The sequence below is a fragment of the Arachis stenosperma genome, chromosome 10 (assembly GCF_014773155.1).
Source record: "Arachis stenosperma cultivar V10309 chromosome 10, arast.V10309.gnm1.PFL2, whole genome shotgun sequence".
Classification (NCBI taxonomy): Eukaryota; Viridiplantae; Streptophyta; class Magnoliopsida; order Fabales; family Fabaceae; genus Arachis; species Arachis stenosperma.
The window spans coordinates 118,138,539-118,164,729 of NC_080386.1; the positions used below are offsets into that span (position 1 = coordinate 118,138,539).

Sequence of the window (26,191 nt, forward strand, 5' to 3'; positions counted from 1 at the left end):
TCAAGAATCCAAGGGATAATCAGGAATACATTCTAATAGAGAATCAAATCGCATTTCAAAAAAGCAGTGAAATAAGGAATTTCAAGACTAAGGAAAAGAAAACAAAGGATGCATCGATACGGGACTAACTTCAAAAGTTAATTTCTAACGCTTCCAAAACCCGTTATTTGCATCCCCTAATAATTCTATTTTATCTATGATAACCTGTTAACTTTTCCGTACGCATAAACCTTTAACATTAAGTTGGCCAGACTTAACATCAGAGTTATGCTACGGTAAGCTAACGACATTAATCAATAGATAGTCATGTACATAAAGCTCTAATTCTTGTTATCCGGACAAGACCTACTACATGATAGACACTCAGAGTATGCAACGAAGCATAGTCAGTCTGTTCCCAAGGCTCTAATCAGGATGAACTGCTCTGATACCATAATACTTTTAATACCTCATGATCGTACTAAAAGTTTAGGTGTTACTTACCTTTAATCCTTTATTTTGATACTATATTTGTTTAATATTGAGCCTTCGTAAATATGAACCCAATTTTTAGTTGTGAAAGCAAAAAGCCTTTACTTTAAAAATCGCACAGTCACATTGTTAGAATATCTGTTAGAATATTCTAATTAAAGAACAAATCATTGGGTATAAGAGAAAATCAAGGAAAATCAAATGTAATCAATTAGGATTATTTCTATATTTAGTTTCCTAATTACTCTATATTAAGAGAGCTATTGTAACCAAATAAAAAAATAACCAAAAAAAGACTTTTCTGATCCTACTCTCTCTATTCCTCTGTTGTTTTACTTATCCTAATCCTCAATACCATCGCAAGATGGTATCAGAGCAGTGTTAGATCCTGGGCACTCAGTAAAAACAACAACATTGTTCCAATATCCCTTCAAACACCCAAAAATGTCATCCACAGATGACGAAACTAGCAACAACAGAAATCAGAGTAATTCCTCGACCATCACTGATGAGCTAACCTTGCAAATTGCAAATATGCTTCGTAATGGTCTAGGAATTCAGCAAACACAGGCCAATCTTGACAATCTGTCAATTGGTTTCAAATTAAATGGAGACAATTATCCATTATGGGCAACCCTTATGAAGAAAGCTATTGGTGGTAGAGGAAAAAAAAGTCACTTGACAGGTGTTCCTCCGGCACCAGAGGAGACAGAACCCGCATATGAATAATGGGAACAGGCAGACCAAGCAGTCTTTACTTGGATTATTCAGAATATCGAGACAAATTTAATGAACAATGTCTCTCAGTTTCCTACCGCAAAGGCTCTATGGGAAGGATTGGCTACCACCTATGGAAGCGGGACAGATCCGATGCAAATCTATGATTTACATCGAAAAGCAAACACACAGAAGCAGGGACAAGACACCCTAGAGGATTTCTGGAACAAATTACAAGCCATTTGGATGGCCATTGACAGGAGGCAACCTAACCCTATGCAGTGCACTACAGATATTGCAATTTTCAACAAAATTAAACAAGAGCAGAGACTATATCAGTTCCTAACAGGGATTGATGAGAAATTTGAAGCTATTAGAAGGGACCTTTTGATGCAAGAAAAGACCCCTTCAGTAGAGTCCGCCTACGCTGCCGTCCGGAGGGAGGCGGCCCGACTTCAGATCCTGAAGCCTACCACCAGCAGCGAAGGGAGCACATCATTAGGGGAGGTTGGAATCGGTTTAGTCGCGAGGAACAAACAGGGACAGGGACCGAGATGGAATCGCTCAGAAACAGCCGGCCGGCGTTCATCACAACGAGAGAAGGAAGATAAAAGTCACCTCCTTTGTACTCATTGCGGGATGAGGAAGCACACCAAGGAGACCTGTTTCAAAATCGTAGGCTACCCCGAGTGGTGGGAAGATCCCAAGCCAAAAAACCACAAGGCCGCCACTGCCGTGGGCAACCCACAGGCCGCCAGCAACAGCGGTGGTGACGCTGGAAAAGATAAAGAGACAGAGTCACAAGCAATCCATGGGAGAGCTGCAGTCGCTCATGGAGGTAAGAGCAGAGGGGAAACCGCGCATGGAGAAGAAGAGAGCTCTGAAGAGAATGAGAACCCTAATGGGCTGTTTGGGCCAGATGACCCTAGTAAGTGGGTTGGTCCAAATAAAAGGGGCGATGAGTCCGTAGCCCAAACCCCTTTCATGGCCCAAATCTCTTCAAAAATTACAGGGCTCAGTTCTGTGAAGGCAGCCCAGTCAGAAAAAAATTCTGGCCCAAAAAAGGCTGATGAATGGATTTTTGATTGTGGAGCCACTGATACTATGACTCATGATCCTCATGATTTTGACAATCTTTCTACTCCTGTTAAGGCCCATATTGAGACAGCCAGTGGGGAATTAATTGCAGTTCAAGGAGGAGGATCAATTATGTTTTCAAAAAATTAAAATTAAAAAATTGTCTTTATGTCCCTGCACTATCCTCAAAATTACTCTCTGTTAGTCAAGTGACAAAGGAACTAAATTGTGTGGTTCTCATGTTCTCTACCTTTTGCCTTTTGCAGGACATTCATACGAAGGAGATCATTGGGCGTGGTACTGAACGTGGAGGTCTTTACTACGTTGATGAGGTTGCTCACAAGGGACATGCCATGCTTGCTCACGGAACGGCTACAAGGCAACTCTGGTTATGGCATAGACGCCTGGGACACCCCTCATTTGGGTACCTTAAGATTTTATTTCCTAGTCTTTTTTCGAGTAACACTGAACCCATTAAATGTGAGACTTGTATTCGGGCAAAGAATCATAGAGCTACTTACTCCCCGAGTAACACTAGAGTTAGTTCTGCTTTTTCATTAGTACATTCTGATGTATGGGGCCCAGCACCTAATTCCCATAACAATCAACTTCAGTATTTTGTATTATTTGTGGATGATTTCTCTCGAATGACATGGGTATATTTTCTAAAAAACAAATCTGAAGTGCCTGATAAATTCTATGCTTTCTATCAAATGATTCACACTCAATTTGATAAAAAAATTCAAGTGCTTCGATCAGATAATGGAGGGGAGTTTGTGAACAGATCCATGCAAGATTTCTTTAGGGAAAATGGTTTAATTCATCAAACATCGTGCCCAAATACACCCCAACAGAATGGTGTGGCAGAACGAAAAAATCGTAAGCTACTAGAGATGACTCGGGCCATGATGTTTGATGCACAGGTTCCAACACGTTTCTGGCCTGAAGCTGTTGCTACCTCGACGTATCTTCTGAACAGGTTGCCCTCCCAGATCCTCCACCACAGAACACCCTTGCAGGTTTTGGCCACTCAGACAGTACTTCCTCCTGTCCAAACATTACCTCCAAGAGTTTTTGGGTGCTCTGTGTTTGTCCATATCCCTAAAGCTACCAGAACCAAGTTTGATCCATGTGCTGAGAAATGTGTCTTCATGGGGTATGATACATACCAAAAGGGGTATCGTTGTTACAATCCTATCACTCGTCGTGTACATGTGACTATGGATTGTGATTTTCTTGAATCAGAATATTTCTTCAGCGACCAACTTGTTGTTCAGGGGGAGAATGTAAAACCCGGTTAATTAACGGCTAATTAACCCATAAATGAGAATTTATTCTAGAAAGCCTAAAATGTGATTTTTATAGCTAAATGTGATGGAGGAGATTGAGACGAGAATTTTGGTACCAATTTTATAGAATTCGGACCAAGATTGGACCGAACAGGCCTAACCGGGCCAACCGGACCCAAAGTGGGCCCTTGGCCCAACATAACTTAACCAAAACCCTAGTTTTCAGCACTGTCTCTCCTCATTTGTTACACACACAAGCTGAAATTAGAGAGAAAGGGAGGAAGAACACTCTCTCAAGTTCTCTCCCTTGGTTGATCTTCAAACCATCATAACTTTTGATCTAGAGCTCCGATTGCCGCCCTGTTTGCGGCCACGCGTTCACCGCGGAGAGCTCTACAAAACCCATATAATCAATCTTGAGGTAAGCCACGTGTTGCTGTTCGAAATCTCAGCCCTTATTTTCGAGTTTCATGGGTGAAATGTTGAGATTTTGGGTTCTTTGATGTTATAGGACCAAACTCTCTTGAAGGAGAAGGTTAATCTTGTCTCCTTGGACCTTGGGTGTGGTAAGATTCTCAACCCAAGTGTATTTTGTTGTTTTATGATGCTTGGGTTTTGAGATGTTGTGTATGGGTATGATGGTTGTGGCTTAGGTTGTGTATGTGTGGATATTGGAGCTTGATTGGTGATTTTGAAAAGCTTGGAAAGGGTTTGGTGGTGAAAAATCTGTTCTTGGAGGTATTGAGGCCTTGAGAGCTTGTGGATATTTGGTTTGGAAGTGCTCCGGTGGAGCTTGGGAAAATCGGCTAAGGTATGGTTTCGGTTTCCCGTATCTAATATGTAATGTGGTAGGAAATACTTAGGCTAGAGGCCCTAAGATAGGCATTGAATTGTTGATGTTGTTGAATGATTGAGATATATGATGTGGTCATATATGTGATGATGATTATTGATGCCTTGGTGGTATGAGGTATGAGAAATATGCATGTTGTGATATATGCTTGATGAATGGTTATGGTTGAATTGTGGGTTGAACCATGTTGATGGTGAATATGATGTTGATTGTGTGCAATAATAATTTATTGGAATTGGTGTTGTTGAGAATTGGCATGAGGAATAGTATATGATATGTCAATATGTTTGAGTTTGAGCCACTTGGGTGAAGTGGGCTAAAATGATGAGATAGTGATTTTGTATATTGTGGTAATGTGTCAATGTGTGAGTTGAGGAGGCTTGATGTTGAATTTGATACATTTTGATTGATTTCAAAGAAAAGGGATGAAATTGGCATGTTTTGATTGATTTTGAAAAGAGTTGAAAATGGTTTGTTTTGAAAATGGCATATTGTGATTTTGTATGAAAATATGGTTTTTGGGCATACTTTGACGAGACATAACTTGGACTACGGATCCCCGTTTTGTACCAAATCTGTTTAGAAATGAAATTGGATCCGGGATGTCCATACCGTTCGAAGAACGGGTGAAAAACGATTTAAAATGAGGAAGTTATGTCCGTTGGAAGATTGGGGTTTAAATCTGTGAAATTCTGCAGCTTTTAACTTAGAAAATTTTTAGCAGAATGACCCCTTGCGCGTGGGCGCACCTGGCGTGCACGCGCCGATCTTCCGAGAAGTGCCATCCACGCGTACGCGTGATGTGCGCGGGCGCGCCGATTGTGCTGCACCCAATGCCCAGCCATTTTCCAGAGAGTTATGCCAGAACTGTGCCAGTGTTGTGCCTGGGGCACGAGAACACCCGCGCGTACGCGTGGTTGACGCGTGCGCGTCGATTGGCAAATTTGTAATCCACGCGTTAGCGTGCATGACGCTTGCGCGTCGATGAGTTTTTGAGGCCATCCACGCGTGCGCGTACGCGTGGCCCTGTTTTCATCCCAAAGTTGATTTTTGAGTTTTAAAAGCCAAATCTCATACTTCTAAGCCTCCGATCTCACCATTTATGTCTTAAATCATTATGACATGCCTAGCTATTAGAAAGGGGCTAGTGAATGAGGTAACTTGCGAGTGAAGCAAGGGAAAAATGAATGATCAATGAGGATCAAGATGATTATGTGAGATGCGGAGGATGGTGGTGGAAGTGCTTGTTATGCCATGGGCCGAAAGGCTGTAATTGTTAATGAAATGGCTGGTTATGGATTTAACCGTGAGCCGGAATAGCTGTGTATGCTATGAATATTGGCTGGTTATGGATTTAACCGTGAGCCGGAATAGCTGTGTATGCTATGATTATTGGCTGGTTCTGGACTGAACCATGAGCCGGATGGCTGATATGGATGTTGATCCATGGATGAGGATTCATGCATGTTTATGCTGAATTATTGATAATTGTGATTTGCACTTCCACTATCTGAGATACGAGTTTCCCTGGGTAGTAGCAGTGGCTAGCCACAACGTGCTCCAGGTTGAGACTTGATACTCTGGTGACCCTATGTCGTAAGTGTGGCCGGACACTGTGAAAGACCCGGATGAGCTCGCCCCCGAAATATTCACCGGTGAGGGTCATGGATATGGATCATGTTTATGATCAAGTTTATAACGAGTATAACTCGAGTTGGGGATGCGCGACAGAGGGACAGTCCAATGGTTAGCGACCAGGACCTGTCGGGTTGGCTCTATAACCGACAAGATGATATCATCGGCCACTAGGGACAGGCATTCATCATATGCATACTATGTGAATTGTTTGAGATTGCCTATTTGACTGCATATTACTTGCTAATTGTCTAAATGTCTTAACTGCTCCTATTTGTATATTCTTTGTCTGATATAACTGTGTTTGCTATAATATACTCCTGCTGGTGGTTGGGAGGTTTGAAGGAATTGGAAAGGGAAGTATTAGTTAGACTGAAGAATCTTTAGTCAGATGCCCTTATATGGTTTAGCTTGTTTATAAGCTTTGATATTATCTGGAGGAAGTTCTAGGATTGCCTTTAGCTTTCCTCTATTATTATGTATTATATATGTGGAAGCTGTTACCATGCTGGGGACCTCTGGTTCTCACCCATGCGGATTTTGTGGTTTTCAGATGCAGGACGTGAGGTTTCCCGCTGAGGCATGCTGGAGACTTCTAGATTTGCGAAGATTCCTTGTTCTTGGGGACTATGTTTTGGTTTATATGTTTTGCTTAGCTACTTTTATCTCCATTAAATAATACAAACTGTGATGACTCCTCTTATGGGAGATTTTGGAGAATAGGTTTTATGTATTTGTGTCCCTTTGGGTTTCCTTTGGGGTTTTCCTTATTTTATCATATGTATATATTGCTATGCTCAGACCGGTTATCTTCGCAGCCGGATCTGGAGTCTTGATATTCCTGTTTTTGACACTCCTTTGTTTATATATAATCTCGCGTTGGTTATCCTTGTTCGTTACGTTATCGATCGGAGTGTTGCGCCTTTGAGTTGCGGTTTTTGTTTACCCCCTTTTTCTACAAAGGCTCCTAGTTATAATTAATCATTCATACTACTATACGTACTAAATTTTTATTTTTAGAGGTCGTAATACCTTGCCATCTCTGAATTATGACTTAAGCATAAGGCTCTGTATGGTAGGGTGTTACAGAGAAAACCAGTGAACCACCAAGTTGGTTAGTTAATCTTAGTTGCCACGAAACTGTTCCAAAAGAGCAAGTAGATGGCGCCACCGAGCATGCCTTTGACAATGTGGAAGAAACTAACACAACCAATGAGCCTCCTTCTGAGAATGTTCAACAAAAGGTAAGTGACCTTCAATCTATTGAGTTATCTCCTGTTATGAATGAAGTCACTAACAATGACAGATTAGCTTCAAGACTTGAGGAACCAGAATCAGAGCCATTCACACTTCCTCCAAGAAGGAACAGAGGAGTACCTCCTGACAGATATTCCCCAGGACTTGTCTCTCGCAGTTCAAAGTATCCTATTAGGACAACCAGAGAAGGAGTGGCAGACGTTGCAAAAGCTTTTTTTACCTCCCTTCTAGCTGAAGATATTCCCAGAACAGTTCACGAAGCCAGTAAGAAGGGCGAGTGGCGAGAAGCTATGAAAGCAGAAATGGAGGCTCTAGAGAAAAATGGAACTTGGGAAAAGTGCATCTTGCCAGCAGAAAAGAAGCCGGTTGGGTGTCGGTGGGTTTTCACTATTAAACACAAAGCAGATGGTACCATTGAGAGGTATAAAGCAAGGTTAGTAGCCAAAGGCTATACACAAACGTATGGCATTGACTACTCAGAAACCTTCTCACCAGTTGCAAAGATTGACACCATCAGAGTCCTTTTTTCAATAGCAGCAAATGAAGATTGGCCTCTCCATCAGTTTGACGTCAAGAATGCCTTTCTCCATGGGGAATTGAAAGAAGAAGTGTACATGGAAGCTCCTCCAGGATTCTCTGAAAAATTCCAGAAAAATAAAGTTTGCAAATTAAAAAAGGCTCTCTATGGACTCAAACAATCCCCACGTGCCTGGTTCAGAAGATTTACAGTGGCTATGAAAAGGTACGGGTACAAACAAAGTAACTCTGACCATACTTTATTTTTGAAAAAAAGGGAAAATATGATCACATGCTTAATCATATATGTGGATGACATGATCATAACTGGGAGCGATATAGAAGAAATTGCAAGATTGAGAAGTAATCTATTCAAAGAATTTGAAATGAAGGATTTAGGAGGATTAAAGTACTTCTTGGGAATAGAGGTTCTACGCTCCAACAAAGGAATCTTTATTTCCCAAAGAAAGTATATTATGGATCTTCTTGCAGAAACAGGAATGGTCGATTGTAAGCCTGCAGATACTCCTATGCAGGTTAACCATGGGCTAAAGTTTGAGGAGGGTGCCAATCTGGCAGATAAAGAAAGGTACCAATGACTAGTTGGGAAATTGATTTATCTGTCACACACTCGGCCAGATATAGCATATGCAGTGGGAGTAATAAGCCAATTTATGCATCAACCTCAAGAAGATCATATGGAAGCTGCCATGAGGGTTATCCGATACCTGAAAGGGACACCAGGAAGTGGGATCATGTTCCAAAAGAATGGGCACTTAAACATTGAAGCATACACTGATGCTGACTGGGCTGGTAATCCAAATGATAGGAGATCCACATCAGGCTATTTTACTCTTGTGGGAGGTAACCTAGTGACATGGAGGAGTAAGAAACAGAAGGTGGTTGCCCTTTCAAGCGCAGAAGCTGAATTCCGGGGAATTGCCAAAGGGATAACTGAAATTTTGTGGATCAAAAAATTGATAACTGAAATTGGTTTTCTTCCAATACTACCAAGTCAATTAAGGTGTGATAATAAGGCAGCAATCAGTATCTCGGAGAATCCTGTACAACATGACAGAACCAAGCATGTTGAGGTGGACAGACACTTCATCAAGGAAAAGATTGAGGATGGTAGTATTGAGCTTCCATTTGTAAGGTCAGAAGATCAATGGGCAGACATTCTTACCAAAGCTGTCACAGCCAAAGCTTTTACTCGTGTTCTTAGCAAGCTCAGCATTGGTGATCCCACTGCTCAACTTGAGGGGGAGTGTTAGAATATCTGTTAGAATATTCTAATTAAAGAACAAATCATTGGGTATAAGAGAAAATCAAGGAAAATCAAATGTAATCAATTAGGATTATTTCTATATTTAGTTTCCTAATTACTCTATATTAAGAGAGCTATTGTAACCAAATAAAAAAATAACCAAAAAAAGACTTTTCTGATCCTACTCTCTCTATTCCTCTGTTGTTTTACTTATCCTAATCCTCAATACCATCGCAAGACACATATCATATTCAAGTAATAATAATTACATAAACTTATCCAAAACTTCTTAATATACAAGTCATGCCCCTCTAAATTCTCAAAATGACAAATAAGGAAGGGTAAAATAAAATCTAAAACTAAATCATAAAACAGAAAAGGAAAACATATATATATATATATATATATATATATATATATATATATATATATATATATATATATATAAAAGAAATTCTGTAGGGTGGTGAGAACATCATCCTCGAAAGGGTTCTCAGTAGGGGGTTTAAGAATTGTTATAAGAAGATACCTATAAAAAGAAGAATTGGTTTCAAGGCAGTGATTATCATTGGTCCTATGAATCTTTTAAAAATCAACGGCTAATCATCCAAAACTTTTCAAAGAAACAATATTTATTTTTTAGAAATCCAAAACCTTTCCTTTCTTGTAAGAGAATCTTAATCGGTTTCCTAGACTATATGAATGATCAACCTGTTCCAAGCATAGGTTTATTAAGTCTATGCTGAACCAGCTTGATTTTTCATACTTTACTAATAACTCAATCAGAAACCGATCATAGCTTTCAACCTATCACATAATCAATTAACACAATCATCATCTCATCACCAAAAATCTCGAAAGTACTACATCAGAACAAACACAGGCAAAACAGACAAGGAAGGTATAGGTATAGATAGCAATTACAGCAAATAGCTCAGTTAGAAGTTAATAACAGTTTAACAATTAGGCAAACCAACTTAAGTTCAAACCCAAACAAAGCATACAAATGCGAATGATGCATGCCTGTCCTATGGCTAATGAGCTCATTTGTCGGTTATACAGCCAACCCGACAAGTCCGGTTTGCTAAACCTTTGGACTGTACCCCAACGCGCATCCCCATGAGTCTATGCATAGCTTCTTCTCATATATATATATATATATCAAATTGCTCAATGGGGGTACCATTCTCGGGAATTTATGAGTGCCCGGTCACCCTTACGTCGTAGGGTCAACAGAGTATCGAGTCTCAACCTGGAACAAGTGGTGGCAAGGCACTGCATCTATCTAGGGAAACTCGTGTCTCAGATAATTCAAATTTATAAGCCATATGAATAATTCAGTCAACGTTCATCAATATCTAAGTCATTCTCAATATCATCATCATTCGTCAATCCATATCTCATTTTCAAATTCGTTTCAAGAAATCATATTTTAAAATCAATCCTCATCATTCTTCTTTCCATTCCATTCATCAATAGTTCCAATTCAAAACATAATTCATTCTTTTCTAAATGAATCAAACTTAAAATATACTCATTTTCTTAATAACTCAAAATCAAACCATATAACCTTCGAATTCAAATATTTTTAAATAATCGTCTAAACAAAATCTCTAATTTTTATAAAATTTTGGCAGCATCTCCTCTAACACTCGGACTCTGCCACCCTTTTCGGGCCCCATCCAGACATCCCTCAAACTCCTTTATATCATCTCTAATACCAAACCAATTTCAATATCTCAAACCATGTTCAATATTTCCAAAAATCATTTTTGATAAACTAACAATCCCAAATCCAATGTATCAAATCCCTTTCAATAACTCAAACTCATTTCCATTATCAAAACATTTACAATTCTCAAGAAAATAAATTCGGCAACCACCAGTTTATCAAAAATCAATCCATAATCCAAATTATTCAACCTTATCAAACAATCAATCAATCAACCACACAAATAATTACAATCGACTAAAACAATTCAAACCTTTCCATAAGACTTACGAAATCACAAAAAATATACATTTTGCATTAATATCGATTTATAACAATTCTCAAAAATTAAAATGAGTTTAAGGAAAGCGCACCTATTTCAATATTGAAATTTCAGAATTTAAATGTGGCAAATCCACTTATTTTGATTTCACAACAGCAGCGACAACAGCGTTAGAATCAGCAGTAGCGATTTCAGTCACCCCAGCAACAACGATTCTTTCAGAGCATCAACCGTCACAGTCCACAGTTGCAACACCTTAATCCTAAAACATCAACCCCTTAAACTTCTCAATCAACGGATAGCATGACAGTAGCAGTGGAGGTTCATAAACAAAAAATGACTTATAGTAATTAAGGAAAACAAGAAACAAAGCATAGCAGTAGTAGCACGATGACTGCAACAATAGGAAAAATGGCCTCCTTCCCCACCTCAGCTCGTGACTCCGGCGACGGCGAACTCCACAGACGACGATGGCGGAGAGAGCAACGGCGGTAGAAACCACCCCGCAACGCCTTCTCTCTTTCCTCGCATTGTTCTGTCTCTCTCTATTCGCATCGGGTCCTGCTTGTGGCTCGATAGCAGCTCACAGCACCGGTGCGAAGGCAACGACTCCACGGAGGTTCGACGGCGATGGTGATGACGAGGTGCAACGAAGCTAGCGGCACACGACGTGACGGCGGTGGCGACGCTCCTCACTCACACGAGCTCCCCCTTCTCTGCGACACACTCTCCTCGTTCCTCCATCATCGGCGACGATGGCGGCGCGACGAGCTGCAGTGACTCCGCTGGCGCACTCTCCCCCCTTCTCCTCTCTTTTGATTCGCACCCTCTCCTCTCTTTTCTTTCTTTCTGTTAACTCTTTTGCTGCTGCTATGTGTTGTGTTTGTGATGAGAGAACTTTTGCGTGGTCTAGAAATTTGCGGATAAATCCTCGTTGCAAGTATAGTTTCTAAACCTTCAAAAGTCCTTTCATACAAACGTTTTGGTTGTCACAAGTAACAAACCCCTTTAAAAATTGATAACCGAGTATTTAAACCTCGGGTCGTCTTCTCAAGGAATTGCAGGGAGGTATGTTCTTATTATTGGCTATGAAAAAGGTAAAATTGGGGTTTTGGAAGTAAGGGGGCAGTATTTCACACAAAAAATAATAAGAAAAATAAATAAATAACTATAAAATAAACTCTTGGCAAGGTATAAGAACTGGAGGTCCTATCCTAGTTATCCTTATCAATTGTGATGAGAATTGGATTTTTCTCCCACTTTGTTAACCTTTAATTATGAAGGTAAGTTAAGTGGATGAATTAATTCCAATTTTCAATCAACAATGAGTTTGATAACTCAAGAGTCACCAATTAATCAACCAAAGCCAAAAGGGAAGAAAATCTACTCGAATGAAAATAATTTGGATAAGCACCAATAACATAAATTAAAGAAAGCAATCAGAAATCTGAAATACCACAATTAGCACTAGTAAAGATATCAAAAGTAACATGGGCAGTTGTAGCTAAATAAAGAAGTTAATGTTAAACATAGGAATCCATAAACTAAATTGAGGAAATAAATAAAAGGAACATTGAAAATAAATAAATACAAAGAACATTGAACCTGGGATTGAGAGTTACTCCTAAAACTAAGAGAAATCCTAAATCCTAAGAGAGAGAGGAGAGAACCCCTCTCAAAACTAATCTAAATCATGAGAAGTGAATTATGAAAGCATCATTATGAATGGATGCATTCCCCGACTTTATAGCCTCTGGTCTATGCCTTCTGGACTTGGATTTGGGCTAAAAAGGGTCTCAGAACTCATTATGAGCGTTTTCTGCAATTTCTGGTGCGTGGCCTCTATCACGCGTCCGCGTGGGTCACGCGGTCGCGTCATTCGGAGCTTTTCCTTGCCACGCGGTCGCGTCAGTTGTGCGACCGCGTCATATACGTTCTGCTTAAGGCACGCGGTCGCGTCAGTCATGCGGCCGCGTCGCTACTGATTCGTGCTTGGCACGCGATCGCGTCGTCCATGCGATCACGTGGATACCAGTTTCCTTAAAGCTCCGTTTTGCTTTCTCCTTTCCTTTTAGTATGTTTCCTTTTTCATCCTTTAAGTCATTTTGCCTTAGAAAATCTGAAACTACTCAACACACTAATCACGGCATCGAATGGAAATAAAGGTAATTAAAATAATTAATTTTCAAAGCTTAGGAAACATGTTTTTCACAATATGACATAATAAGGAAGGGAAAGTAAAACCATGCAATTAATGTGAATAAGTAGGTGAAGGATTATATAAATCACTCAATTTAAGCACAAAAGAACTCATGAAATATGGGTTTATCAACCTCCCCACACTTAAACACTAGCATGTCCTCATGCTAAGCTCAAGAGAAACTATAAAGGAATGAAGAGGAATGGTGGGATGCATGAGATGCAACCTATGAATGTAATTAAATAAAAAATGTTTCTACTTACTTGGTTAAAAGCAAATAAATCCCCAAGAATAAATATGAACTGAATTTCACTAATTCAAATCATAAAAATGAAGTACAAATAGACTTGTAGAAGAAAATAGCTTATGAAAGCAGGGAACAAGGAATTGAGCATCGAACCCTCACTTAGTAGTGTATATCACTCTTAATCACTTAAGTATTTTAGGTTCGATTCTCTCAATTCTCTACTAACCTTGCTTTCTAAGGCTTGCTCTTCATCTAACAATCAACAAAAATTTAATGCACCAATACACAAATCAAGAGGTCTTTTAAGGGTTGTAATGGGGTTAGGGTCAAGGTAGGATTGTATTTGGCCAAGTGGACTAAAATCTGAATTCTTAATTAACTTAAACTTTCCCACCTAACTTAAATAATCCATGTAATCACAATACAACATCTAACCATCCATTAACTATGTTTTCCACATATTCATGCATTCTAATTTCAAGTACAACTCATATGCATTGCTTTCACCACTTACTTTGGGGCATTTTGTCCCCTTTTTATTATTTGCTCTTTTTTTTCTTTTTCTTTTTCTCTCTCTCTTTTTTTCAATGCATATAATTAATTTATTGAATGCATGAACATGTCCTAAACATTTCTTTCACATTTTCATAAAGATACATAACATACTCAATTCTTAAACCAAATGTTTCCAAACCCACTTTTCCCCACACTTAATTCGTGAGCACTCTCACTAGTCTAAGCTAACCAAGGATTCAAATCAAGGACATTATTGTTTTCTGCTTAGAGTTAATGATGTGCTAAAATAAAGATCAAAGGGGTATATAATAGGCTCAACATTGGTTTGCAAGGGATAAGGAAAGGTAAGGCCATATGGGTATGTAAGATCAGTGAAATAAAGGCCTCAATCATATAAGTGCATACATACATCAAATTATGGAAATATAGAATTAAGCAAGACAAAGATCACAATTTTAGAGAGAAAAATACACACTAAAACAAAATTTTTGGTTGATAAAATGCAACCAATTCAAATAGGCTCAAAAATCTCACAGGTTTTGTGTGTTCGGGTTCTAAACTATGTTCCAGTATAATATCTCTTCAAACAAGTGTAACATTAAATTTTATTCAAATTAGTGAAATTTTCTAAAAGGTTTCTTGAAAAAGAAAATATTACTTTAACCAAGTGGTAAAATATGCACAAAAAGAAACAAGCATGCAAATGCAACAATGAAAAAAAAATTGGTGTTGAGAAGGGGCTAACTAACCCGTGGAGATCGGTATTGACCTCCCCACACTTAAAGATTGCACCGTCCTCGGTGCATGCTGAGAAGTACAGGTGGGCGGGTGTTGTGATTCCTCAGCTGTTGCTCGTTGTAGAAGCTTTCTCCTTACCCGTTCTGGTGGCCAGCCTGAAAAAGGGAGAAGAGAAAGGGGTATGAAGTCAAAGGTGTAGAGCAAAGAGGAGGGCGGTACGAGTGAATAGCATGCCAAGTAAGGAAAATAGTGAATGAAAGACATGGTCGCGATTCCATGTGATCAGTTCATCAATGGAAATATAGCAAGGCATGGGGAGTATTGGATGCAAGATGTTTATTAGCATGCCGGCAAGGGCATGAGTAGCATAGATCAAGCATCAAAAGCTTTTAATGTATTGTTAGTCGTGAGAAACTAACAATAACATTTGTATTAACAATTATATTTAATTAATAAAATAGTAAAGGGAATTTGTGAAAAGCAGGCATTTATAGTAGTAGATTAAAAGAAATCTTAAAAATAGTGCACAATGCCATACGGGCGTTTTCACAAACACATAGCATGCACAGGAAATAATCTATTTGAAAGTATTAAATTGAACATCAAGCAACCCTTTAAAAATTAATATAATTGTCAAACAATTCCCTTAATAATCCACAAGCAAAATATGGTAAATAATTACCCAAATAAATTTCTAACACCAATAAAAATAATGCAATGAATGAAAGTATGCAAATGAATTAAAATAAAATAAAAAGAAAAATAAGAAGAATTAGAAGGGGGAGAAGGGAAGAAGAAGTAAGGAAGAAAGGAGGGAGGGAAAAATTAGGATTGGGGAAGAAGAGATAAGATATTTGGCAAATTGGGATATGTTGTGCGGCGCAGGCGACGCGGACGCGTAGGGCACGCGTTCGCGTGATTGCGCTTTAAGTAAGGGGACGCGGTCGCGTCGGTCACGCGGTCGCGTGACCCATGTGATGCTTCTGGCGCGAGTGCAGCCTCGCGCCTGCACAACTCTCTGTTCAAATTAATTTATTTGCCAAAATTGGGGTGACGCGATCGCGTGGGTGACGCGATCGCGTGGGTGACGCAATCGCGTGGATGGCCATTTTTGGAAAACGACGCGGCCGCGTGGGGCACGCGGTCGCGTGGGAGGGCTTGGGCTTCTAGCACAAGGCCAGCCCAATTCCAGCACAACTTTCGGCCATGCACCTTTTTAACGTCGAAAATCAAGGCACGCGGCCGCGTGGGTCACGCGGTTGCGTGGGAGGCCATTATGCCCATGTGACGCGGACGCGTCAGCGACGCGATCGCGTGGGTCGATTTGTGCCACTAGCACGCCTCCAGCCACGCTCCAGCGTGACTCTCTGTTCGTTTTTATTTTCTCCCCTCTCCTCGCGACGCGGACGCGTCGCTGATGCGGTCGCGTCGCGTGGCGAAATTTTTTTTTTATGCATGAAAAATGCAAAATGCAATGCTAATATGAATGTTATGCAAAACTCCAGGTTCAATATAATAAAATAAAATAAAATTCAAAAACAAACAAAACTAAATAAAATTAAAATTGAGAAAGGAATGATTATACCATGGTGGGTTGTCTCCCACCTAGCACTTTTAGTTATAGTCCTTAAGTTGGACATTTGATGATATTCCTGCTATGGTGGCTTGTGCTTGTACTGATCCAGGAATCTCCACCAGTGTTTGTGATTCCAGTAACCTCCGGGGTCCCAAACTAGGCATGTAAAACCCTTGAGCAGCTTCAAAAAGATTCTTAGGCTCCCGGGGTGTTAGATGTCAGAACAGATTCCAGGATCCCAAACTTTACCTTTACACCCGTTTTTTTCTTGATCTGCATTTTTCCAGCCGGGTGAAAGGTGATCTGAATTCTCACTACAGCAACCAAACAGCTTCCTAGACCCATTCAGTTGAGCTCTATACCAACCTTTGCGTTTAAACTTAAATCTTCCAACCATAATGAACCTTGCAGGACAATTCTTACCACTGGCCATCTTCCGCTTACTCTTAATGTCACAAAGAGCTCTAAGTTGACCATCCGTCTCCAGTAGCCCATATTCAAGTGGGATTAGAAAGCTATGGGATATGAATTTTACCCACTTGAATGTTGTGAAGGATGATGGCGACTTAGGGGGAGGTATCTTTAATGAAATTGCAAGCTCCACTCCCTTGTGCTCTTCTCTGATAATTACCACCTCTTTGCAAGCTTCTTTAATTTTAACCTCTTCCTCTTGGTAGCTTTCTTCCAATTCAATCTCCTCTTCACTGCTTTCCAAGGGCATGGGAGGTTGTGCTTCTTCTTCTTGAATCTCCATCACTTGATCAACCTCTTCCAAGTCTTCAACTGTGATATGCATTGGAGGTTGTACACCTTCCTCAGCATCAATTTCAACCGTCTTGGAAGGAGGCTCTATGTCTTGACTTTTCCATGGAGGTTCTGCATTTCCTAAGTCTTCAACCACTTCTTCTTCTTCTTGAACAATGACAGCTTCTTCTACTTGTTCTAGTACGAATTCATTCTCTGTCTTGTCCACTGGGGTTTCTGGTATCTCCTTCATGCTACGCTCTTCACTAGACTGTCCACATGGAGCTGTGGCTGATCCTTGTATATTTAAGCGCCTAGAAGCCCATTGAATTAATACTTGCCCCAGTTGTTGAGTGGTTGCCTGAAATCGATCCATTGTTTCCTTGAGACGATCCTTTGCCTCTTGATGCACTCGGTTTTCATAAGTAGGATCATAATGCTCTTGGATTGATGGATATGGAGATGGTAAATATTGAAGTGGTGGTTCTTGTGAGTAATTGGGGTGGTTTTATATATGGTTCATATGGCTCATAAGGTGGTTGGTAAGGTGGTTGAGGGTTAGGGTTATATGGAGGTGAATGGCGGAAAGGGGCTTGTGAGTGTGGTGGGTTGAGCTTGTGTTGAAAGGATGATCTCTGAGCATAGGGTGGGGCTTGTTGGTAGCTACAAGGTGGTCCACCATATCTATCAGCTTGGGATGCATTGTAGCCTGGTCTTTGTCCATGATATCTAGGATGGTGTTGTTGCCTAAAGGGTTGATTAGATCCTCTTGGCTCCATCCATCCTTGATTGGTCTGACCTTGATGCATATTCCTGCTGTGGTTTCTATTTCCTTCAACAAAGTTAGAACCAAACTCAAAGCGAGAGGGGTGAGAATTCATAGTAGTTATCAGAAATAAAGGGGAAAAAGGAGAAACAAATAAACAAGTAAAAGAAAAAAAAAAATATATATATATATATATTTGAAAAATATTTACAATAACCAATAATAAGGCACACGTTTGCAATTCCCCGGCAACGGCGCCATTTTGATGAGAGAACTTTTGCGTGGTCTAGAAATTTGCGGATAAATCCTCGTTGCAAGTATAGTTTCTAAACCTTCAAAAGTCCTTTCATACAAACGTTTTGGTTGTCACAAGTAACAAACCCCTTTAAAAATTGATAACCGAGTATTTAAACCTCGGGTCGTCTTCTCAAGGAATTGCAGGGAGGTATGTTCTTATTATTGGCTATGAAAAAGGTAAAATTGGGGTTTTGGAAGTAAGGGGGCAGTATGTTACACAAAAAATAATAAGAAAAATAAATAAATAACTATAAAATAAACTCTTGGCAAGGTATAAGAACTGGAAGTCCTATCCTAGTTATCCTTATCAATTGTGATGAGAATTGGATTTTTCTCCCACTTTGTTAACCTCTAATTATAAAGGTAAGTTAAGTGGATGAATTAATTCCAATTTTCAATCAACAATGAGTTTGATAACTCAAGAGTCACCAATTAATCAACCAAAGTCAAAAGGGAAGAAAATCTACTCGAATGAAAATAATTTGGATAAGCACCAATAACATAAATTAAAGAAAGCAATCAGAAATCTGAAATACCACAATTAGCACTAGTAAAGATATCAAAAGTAACATGGGCAGTTGTAGCTAAATAAAGAAGTTAATGTTAAACATAGGAATCCATAAACTAAATTGAGGAAATAAATAAAAGGAACATTGAAAATAAATAAATACAAAGAACATTGAACCTGGGATTGAGAGTTACTCCTAAAACTAAGAGAAATCTTAAATCCTAAGAGAGAGAGGAGAGAACCCCTCTCAAAACTAATCTAAATCATGAGAAGTGAATTATGAAAGCATCATTATGAATGGATGCATTCCCCCACTTTATAGCCTCTGGTCTATGCCTTATGGACTTGGATTTGGGCCAAAAAGGGTCTCAGAACTCATTATGAGCGTTTTCTGCAATTTCTGGTGCGTGGCCTCTATCACGCGTCCGCGTGGGTCACGCGGTCGCGTCATTCGGAGCTTTTCCTTGCCACGCGGTCGCGTCAGTTATGCGACCGCGTCATATACGTTCAGCTTAAGGCACGCGGTCGCGTCAGTCATACGGCCACGTCGCTACTGATTCGTGCTTGGCACGCGATCGCGTCGTCCATGCGATCGCGTGGATACCAGTTTCCTTAAAGCTCCGTTTTGCTTTCTCCTTTCCTTTTAGTATGTTTCCTTTTTCATCCTTTAAGTCATTTTGCCTTAGAAAATATGAAACTACTCAACACACTAATCACGGCATCGAATGGAAATTAAGGTTAATTAAAATAATTAATTTTCAAAGCTTAGGAAACATGTTTTTCACAATATGACATAATAAGGAAGGAAAAGTAAAACCATGCAATTAATGTGAATAACTAGGTGAAGGATTATATAAATCACTCAATTTAAGCACAAAAGAACTCATGAAATATGGGTTTATCAGTTTGTGTGTTTGGTTTTGGAAGAAAGAAAAAGGGGTGTGGCAGCTGAAGGGAATGGGAAAGTTAGGGTTAGGGTTTTAGGAAGTATTTAGTAAATTAAGGTTTCATTTTGAGGATAATTAATAATATAATTAGGGTATAAAATAGTATTAAAAACTAAGTTTAATCCAATAAAATTATCTTCAAAGAAAGTACCATTTGTTCATCAATATATAAATTATATTCAAATAACTACTAATTAAATTAAAATTAGAAATAATTAAATTCATTTTTTTCTTTATTTATAAAATAAAGCTCAACATCTAAATATTCAAAATATAGTACATAAAATCCTCATTATTTTTCAATTACTAAAACTTCAAATTATAATTGAGAAATTACCCAATTTATATGTAAAATATCAGAAAATATAAGCTTGATTAAACATAATAAATCGTAAATAACTTATTATTTAATTTTTAAAAATTTGGAGTCTTACAAATAATATGTTCGGTTCATTTATATTCTGCACAATTTAAAACTTTTCTTCCTGCTTTTTTTCCTCACCTTTTACTGCTTCTTCACCAGGGAGAGAAGGAGGAAAAGACAAAAGAATACAGCAGCAACAATAACAAAAGAATGACGATAAGGCGAAAATACGTGACGAAAAAGGAACGCGAAAAAGAAGGAAGAGAATGAGGAGGAGGAACGCGAAGAAGAAGGCGAAAAAGAAGAAGACGCTTCTTGTGTAAACGAGTGTGAGGAGAAGAAAAAGAAGAAGAAGAAGCGTGAGAAAAGAAAAAAAGCGAAAAAGGCGCGTTACCTAAAATTGTTTGGATGAATTTGGATGCCAAAATTACTTAGAAATAGAGAATATCTTATTATTAAATTAGGATTCAACTTCTTGATATTAATTTTGCATAAAATCTTTGTAAATCAATTTATTTTTTTGTCTAATCAATCTATTTATAACTACTCCAAAAACAAAAACATTATTTCAAATAATTGACAATTATTTTAATATATATATATATATATATATATATATAAAATAAATATTAAATGATTTTTTTATAAATAATCATTGTTATATTTTTTCTCACTTATCTCGAATAATTAGTTTCAGTTAGTTTGTAAAAAAGAATAAAAATAATCGTTTTTAATTTTTAAATTATGAATGTTAATCCAAGAAAAGAAAAATGGTTAGAAGATAATAAAAAATTATTTTAAAAAATTACTATCCTAATTAGACTAAAAAAGTTATTCAATTAATTAATATCTAAAAACTAAAAAAAAAGTTTGAAAGGCGAATATTTTTATTAAAGTTTAACTAACATTTTAATTATTAAAAAAATGTATAATTTCATATCAATAAATGATTCCTAATGAATTATTACAAATCACAAAAAAATATACTGCCTCTGGTATTACCGTTAACCAAATCTTACTAGAAGCCTTGTATATATAAGTAAGCAGAAAGCAACAAGGATTAATTCTCAGTTTCATTCTTATTTCTATTAAAGAAAGTTTCCAATATTTCTAGTAAACTCGAAGCATCAAACCAGTTCTTAATTTCATCATCATGACTTCGCCATTTACTTTCTTTTGGGAAGCGTCATCTCCCCCATTGTTACAAGAAGAGGAGGCAGATTTGCAACATTATCTAACCCTCATGAGAGATCAAATAACAGATTACTTCATTCTCAAGGTACAAGTTACGCATCAAACTTGCTGGACTCATCATCAACAACCACAATCACATCCACCAGTGTTAGGAGCCATTTATTCGTTTGAATCCTCAATTCTAATCCAAGCGCAAGAATTCCTTCAAAACGGTTCATCACACATGCAAATGCACTTCCCTGAGGCTATTATACCAATTGCCTTGATTCATAACATGATGCCAGATATTATATCCTACGCGAAAGCCATAATTCAAACTCGTCCTTCCGGATTCCTCTATGAAAGACCTGATTTTCGTTTGTTCAGTTTGTATCTGGACATTATTATCCAGAATCCTATATTGTACGTTGATGACTTGAATATCCAGAATTTGTCATTGGAAGTTGATGACTACGGCAACATGATCACCGACTTAATCATTGAAGAGTCCATGGAAGATCCTAATAATATTAAGATGGTTCCTGCATCAAAGAATGCCATTGAGTCTCTTGAGAAAGTGAAGCTTGAAAATAATAACCACCTAGCAGAGAGGTGCACTATTTGTCTAACTGAATTTGATTATGGTGATGATGCAGAACAAGTTTCATCAATGCCTTGTAAGCATGTATATCATCAAGAATGCCTCGTGCAATGGCTCAAGACTAGTCATTTATGTCCTTTATGTCGGTATCCGATGCCAACTAATTAGATTGTCAAAAATGTAAATAAAAAAATTGAAATTAGTTATTTGATTTTGTGTAATTTGATTGTAGTTCATCATGTGAACAGCATTATGCATTTAATCATGAAAAAAAATTAGTTAGTTGATTCTGTGTAGTTTGGTTGTAATTCATCATTTGTGAATAATATGATGCATTTTTTGTGGAGTTCTCTTCCCCAAAATTTTTTTCTTTTTTATATTATTTTCTGTTTTAGTTTTCTAAGCAGCTTTATCAAAAAGAAAAAACCTTTGTTTTGTTTGTTAAAGAAAGGATTCAGAATTTTCGCCGTTGACTATAATGTGGAAAAATTCAGTTAAAATAATTTAAAAATTATAAAAGCGACAAGGGAGACAGGGGATGGAGAGGTGTGGCACAAGGTGCTTTGCCAAAGGATGAGGGGCAGATGCTTCGTGTTTTGGCCTTCTGGTTCTGGGTGAGTGTTTTTTGGGATGTGTGTGTGTGTTTTTTTTTTTATTTTTATGTGAATGAGGGAGAGGATTCTTGGTGCGTCATTAGAGGAGAATAAGTATTCTATTTCTTGATTTTAATTTTGGTGTCTATTCTGTTTCTTGATTTGAAATGGGTAAGAGAGCACTCACAAGTCACAGCCTTCGTTAAATTTGGATGCGTGTCTTCACGATCATTTGTTAAGTTGCCACTTGCCACTAGATATTGGCCGAATGTAAAGGTTTGACTCATAAAAAAGCTTAAAGAGTTGAAGTCAAACTCAAATAACATGCATATATGTACGATAAGAAATTAAGAATCAGAGAAAGTGCACTTAGCTTGTTGAATGGTCACTTCATCCTTCTGTGTGGGGAATTGAATGCCGCCTTGTACACTGATCGGTCAGCAATAGACTCGAGCTCCGATCGGCAACAACCTTGCCTCGCTGCCGCCAGTGGCGGATACCTTGGGAAACTCCGAGTCTCTGGTCAGTGATGACCAACAACCTTTCTTCGAATGGTGCCGCCAAAACTGCACTTCTCGCTCAAACACCGCTTCCCGCGTTCACCACCGCCGCCACGAACCTTCTCAACCATTCCACTTCCGCCGCCCACTCCTCCTAGTCTCTCTCTCCTCGCCGACCAATGCACCACAATACACCACCTCAAACAAGTCCACGCCCAGATGATCCTTACCGGCCGCATCCGCCAAGACCCCTTTGCCGCCAGCCGCCTCCTCTCCTCCTCCCGCCCTCTCCCCCTTCGCCGACCTCACCCTCGCTTCTAGAATCTTTTCCTCCCTCCCATACCCACCCAACACCTTCATGTGGAACACCCTCATCCGCGCCCACGCCTCTAGCCCCAATCCCCATTACTCTCTCTGCCTTTACGTCTCCATGAGGAAGCTAGGCGCTATTCCAGGGAAACACACCTTCCCCTTTCTCCTTAAGGCCTGCTCTAACATTCCCTCCCTGCCAGCCTGTACCCAGGTTCACACACACGTGCTGAAATTCGGGCTGTGCTTTGATTCCCACGTGGCCAATGGTTTGGTCAGGGGTTACTCTGTTTCCGGAGATTTTGCCCTTGCGCGCCTTATGTTCGATGAAATGCCGGACAGGAGTTTGAGTCTTTGGACGACGATGGTTTGTGGTATGCTCAGAATCAATGTTATGATGAGGGTTTGGGGCTTTTTCATGAGATGATTGGGGATGGATTGGAGCCCAATGCTGCGACGCTGGCTTCAGTGTTATCGGCTTGCGCTCGGGCGGGGTATCTTGAGATTGGGCAGAGGATTCATGGGTTCATGAAGGTGAAGGGGTTTGAAGTGAAAGTGATTCTTGGGACGGTGTTGGTTTACATGTATGCAAAGAATGGGGAGATTGTTATGGCTCGGAAGTTGTTTGATGAAATGACTGAGAGAAATGTTGTTACTTGGAATGTGATGATCTCTGGCTTGGCTACTCATGGACATGTTGAAGATGCTCTTGGTCTCTTTGAGAAGCTGAAGGAGGAGCAAGCTGTCGTCCCTAACAATGTCACTTTCTTAGGGGTTTTGTCGGCTTGTTGTCATGCTGGCTTGGTTGATGTTGGTCGTGAGATCTTTTATTCGATGAAAAATGTGTATGGGGTTGACGCAAAGATTGAACATTATGGGTGCATGGTGGATCTTCTTGGAAATGAGGGTAAGTTGATAGAGGCAGAGGAACTGGTAAAAGGAATGCCTTGGAAGCCTGATATTGTTATTTTAGGAGCTTTGTTGGCAGCTTGCAAAAATAATGGAAATACCAAGGTTGCTAAAAGAGTCGTAAAAGAAATTCTTGCTCTGGAACCTCATAATCATGGTGTTCATGTTGCTATGTCGAATATATATGCAGAGGCTGGACAATGGAATGAAGTTTTGAGACTGAGGAAGGTTATGAAAGAAGAAAGACTAAAGAAAACTCCAGGGTGGAGCCTTGTTGCTACTTAATTGAGCATTGTCCAAAAGATTTGGTTATATTATTTTTATTATTTTTAAAGTTTGTCAGACAGATTGATCCTTAAGTTATTTTTAATAAAATTTTTAATATATATATATATATATATATATATATATATATATTAAATAAATAAATCTCTAACAAATTTTATTTTAAGAAAATTAAATCATAAAAAACATTATTATGAGATAAGTTAATTTTCTTTCAAATAATAGTAAGACTAATATATCCGACGAAAATAATTCAAAAAAATTTATAATATTAAAAATTTGGTAATAAAAGTTAAAATATTCAATATAAAATCTTTTAAAAATAATTTAGGTATTCATTCTAAATTATATCAAGATATTTCGTTTATTCTTAAGTAAGTGTTCTTTTAAAATGTTCAATTAGATATTTAGATTAAATAAATTATTAAATGTATTATAAAGTTAAAGATAGAGTCTTATCAGATACAAATACAAAATTAATTATAATTTAGTGATTAAAAATTGTGTGAAAGATTCATCATCTAAAAACAGATGTTAGATCTCCGACAAAAAGAAGGCAAAAAATTTGATGCGTACAAAATTAGTGTTTAGGGTAAAATTTTTAAATTGGTTTGTGACTCGCTTCTAAAATTTTTTATTTATACTTTTTAAAAAGTTTAAAAAACTTTATTTTTTTAAAATTTGATTGTGAAAATTGGTATTTAGAGTATGCTATAGTGACATAAACCGATATGATAATTTTGAGTAATGCTACATGTATATTAAAATCAGTTACCAAAATCAGTCACTAGTATAAAGTACATGTTGGAATATAAATACACATTTAAAATAAATTAAATCACACATATATTTATACACAAATATATTGGTAGATGATTTTAGTGGCTAATTTTAGTATATAAATATCATTTTTTGAGAATTTTATATTGGATTCTCATTAACTTGTTCGGGAATAGATCTTTTTAATTTTTCGTTTTCACTTAAGAGAGTAAAATATGATCTCTCATTATTAATTTTATAAGTGAGACTAAAAAAAGATAAAAAAAATATTAAAAGGTTAAAAATTACATTTTACTTTTTCAATTAAAAAAAATTGAAAAAAATCTATCTCTCATATTTATTAAATATAATTAAAAAACAAAATTAATGTTAAATTGATTTGTCAAATGGATAATTATTTATAAAACTAAAATTCAAAAAATGAAAACTCAATTAAAAATAGTAATTGAAATATAAATACCTGGCTGTGAGGGATTAGTGGTCAGTAGTTTTCCTCTTATTAATCAATATTGCGGATCGGAGTCGTTGGCCAATAAATTGCTGCATGCACAAGACGAGATTCGAACCCTCTAACACTTACTTAAGCGGACTAATAAACCTACCACTAGATCAATCCAATTTGATTATATTCTATCACTAACTATTATTAAAAAAAATAAATATACCAAAATTTCAATGTGACACTACAAGAGGAGATAATTGACCACATAATTATTTTCTTTAACTTTTTACTTTAGAATTTTAGTATATCTCTAACTTAAATATGAAATTTTTTCTAATTTATTACTTTAGAATTTTAGTATATCTGCAACTAAATATATTTTAACATAAATTGCAATTACATTAATGATCCACAAGAAATTAATTATTACATTTGATATTAAATATTCTTAAATATTTACAAAATACACCAAAATTTTAAAGTGATAAAAAATTTTCAACAAATATATATACCAATTTGGATATGTTCATAAGTGACTTTTCTTAATTTTTAACTAATAAAATGTTACAACTGATAACAATAGAACATGAATTGAAAATTGAATGCATAAAGGTAAGTTT

General features: G+C 37.8%; 1 pseudogene; it reads left to right on the forward strand.

The window, feature by feature from the left end:
* Positions 1 to 22,232: 22,232 nt before the first annotated feature.
* On the forward strand, positions 22,233 to 24,412 carry LOC130954855 (pentatricopeptide repeat-containing protein At5g66520-like; annotated as a pseudogene).
* The last annotated feature ends 1,779 nt before the right edge of the window (positions 24,413 to 26,191 follow it).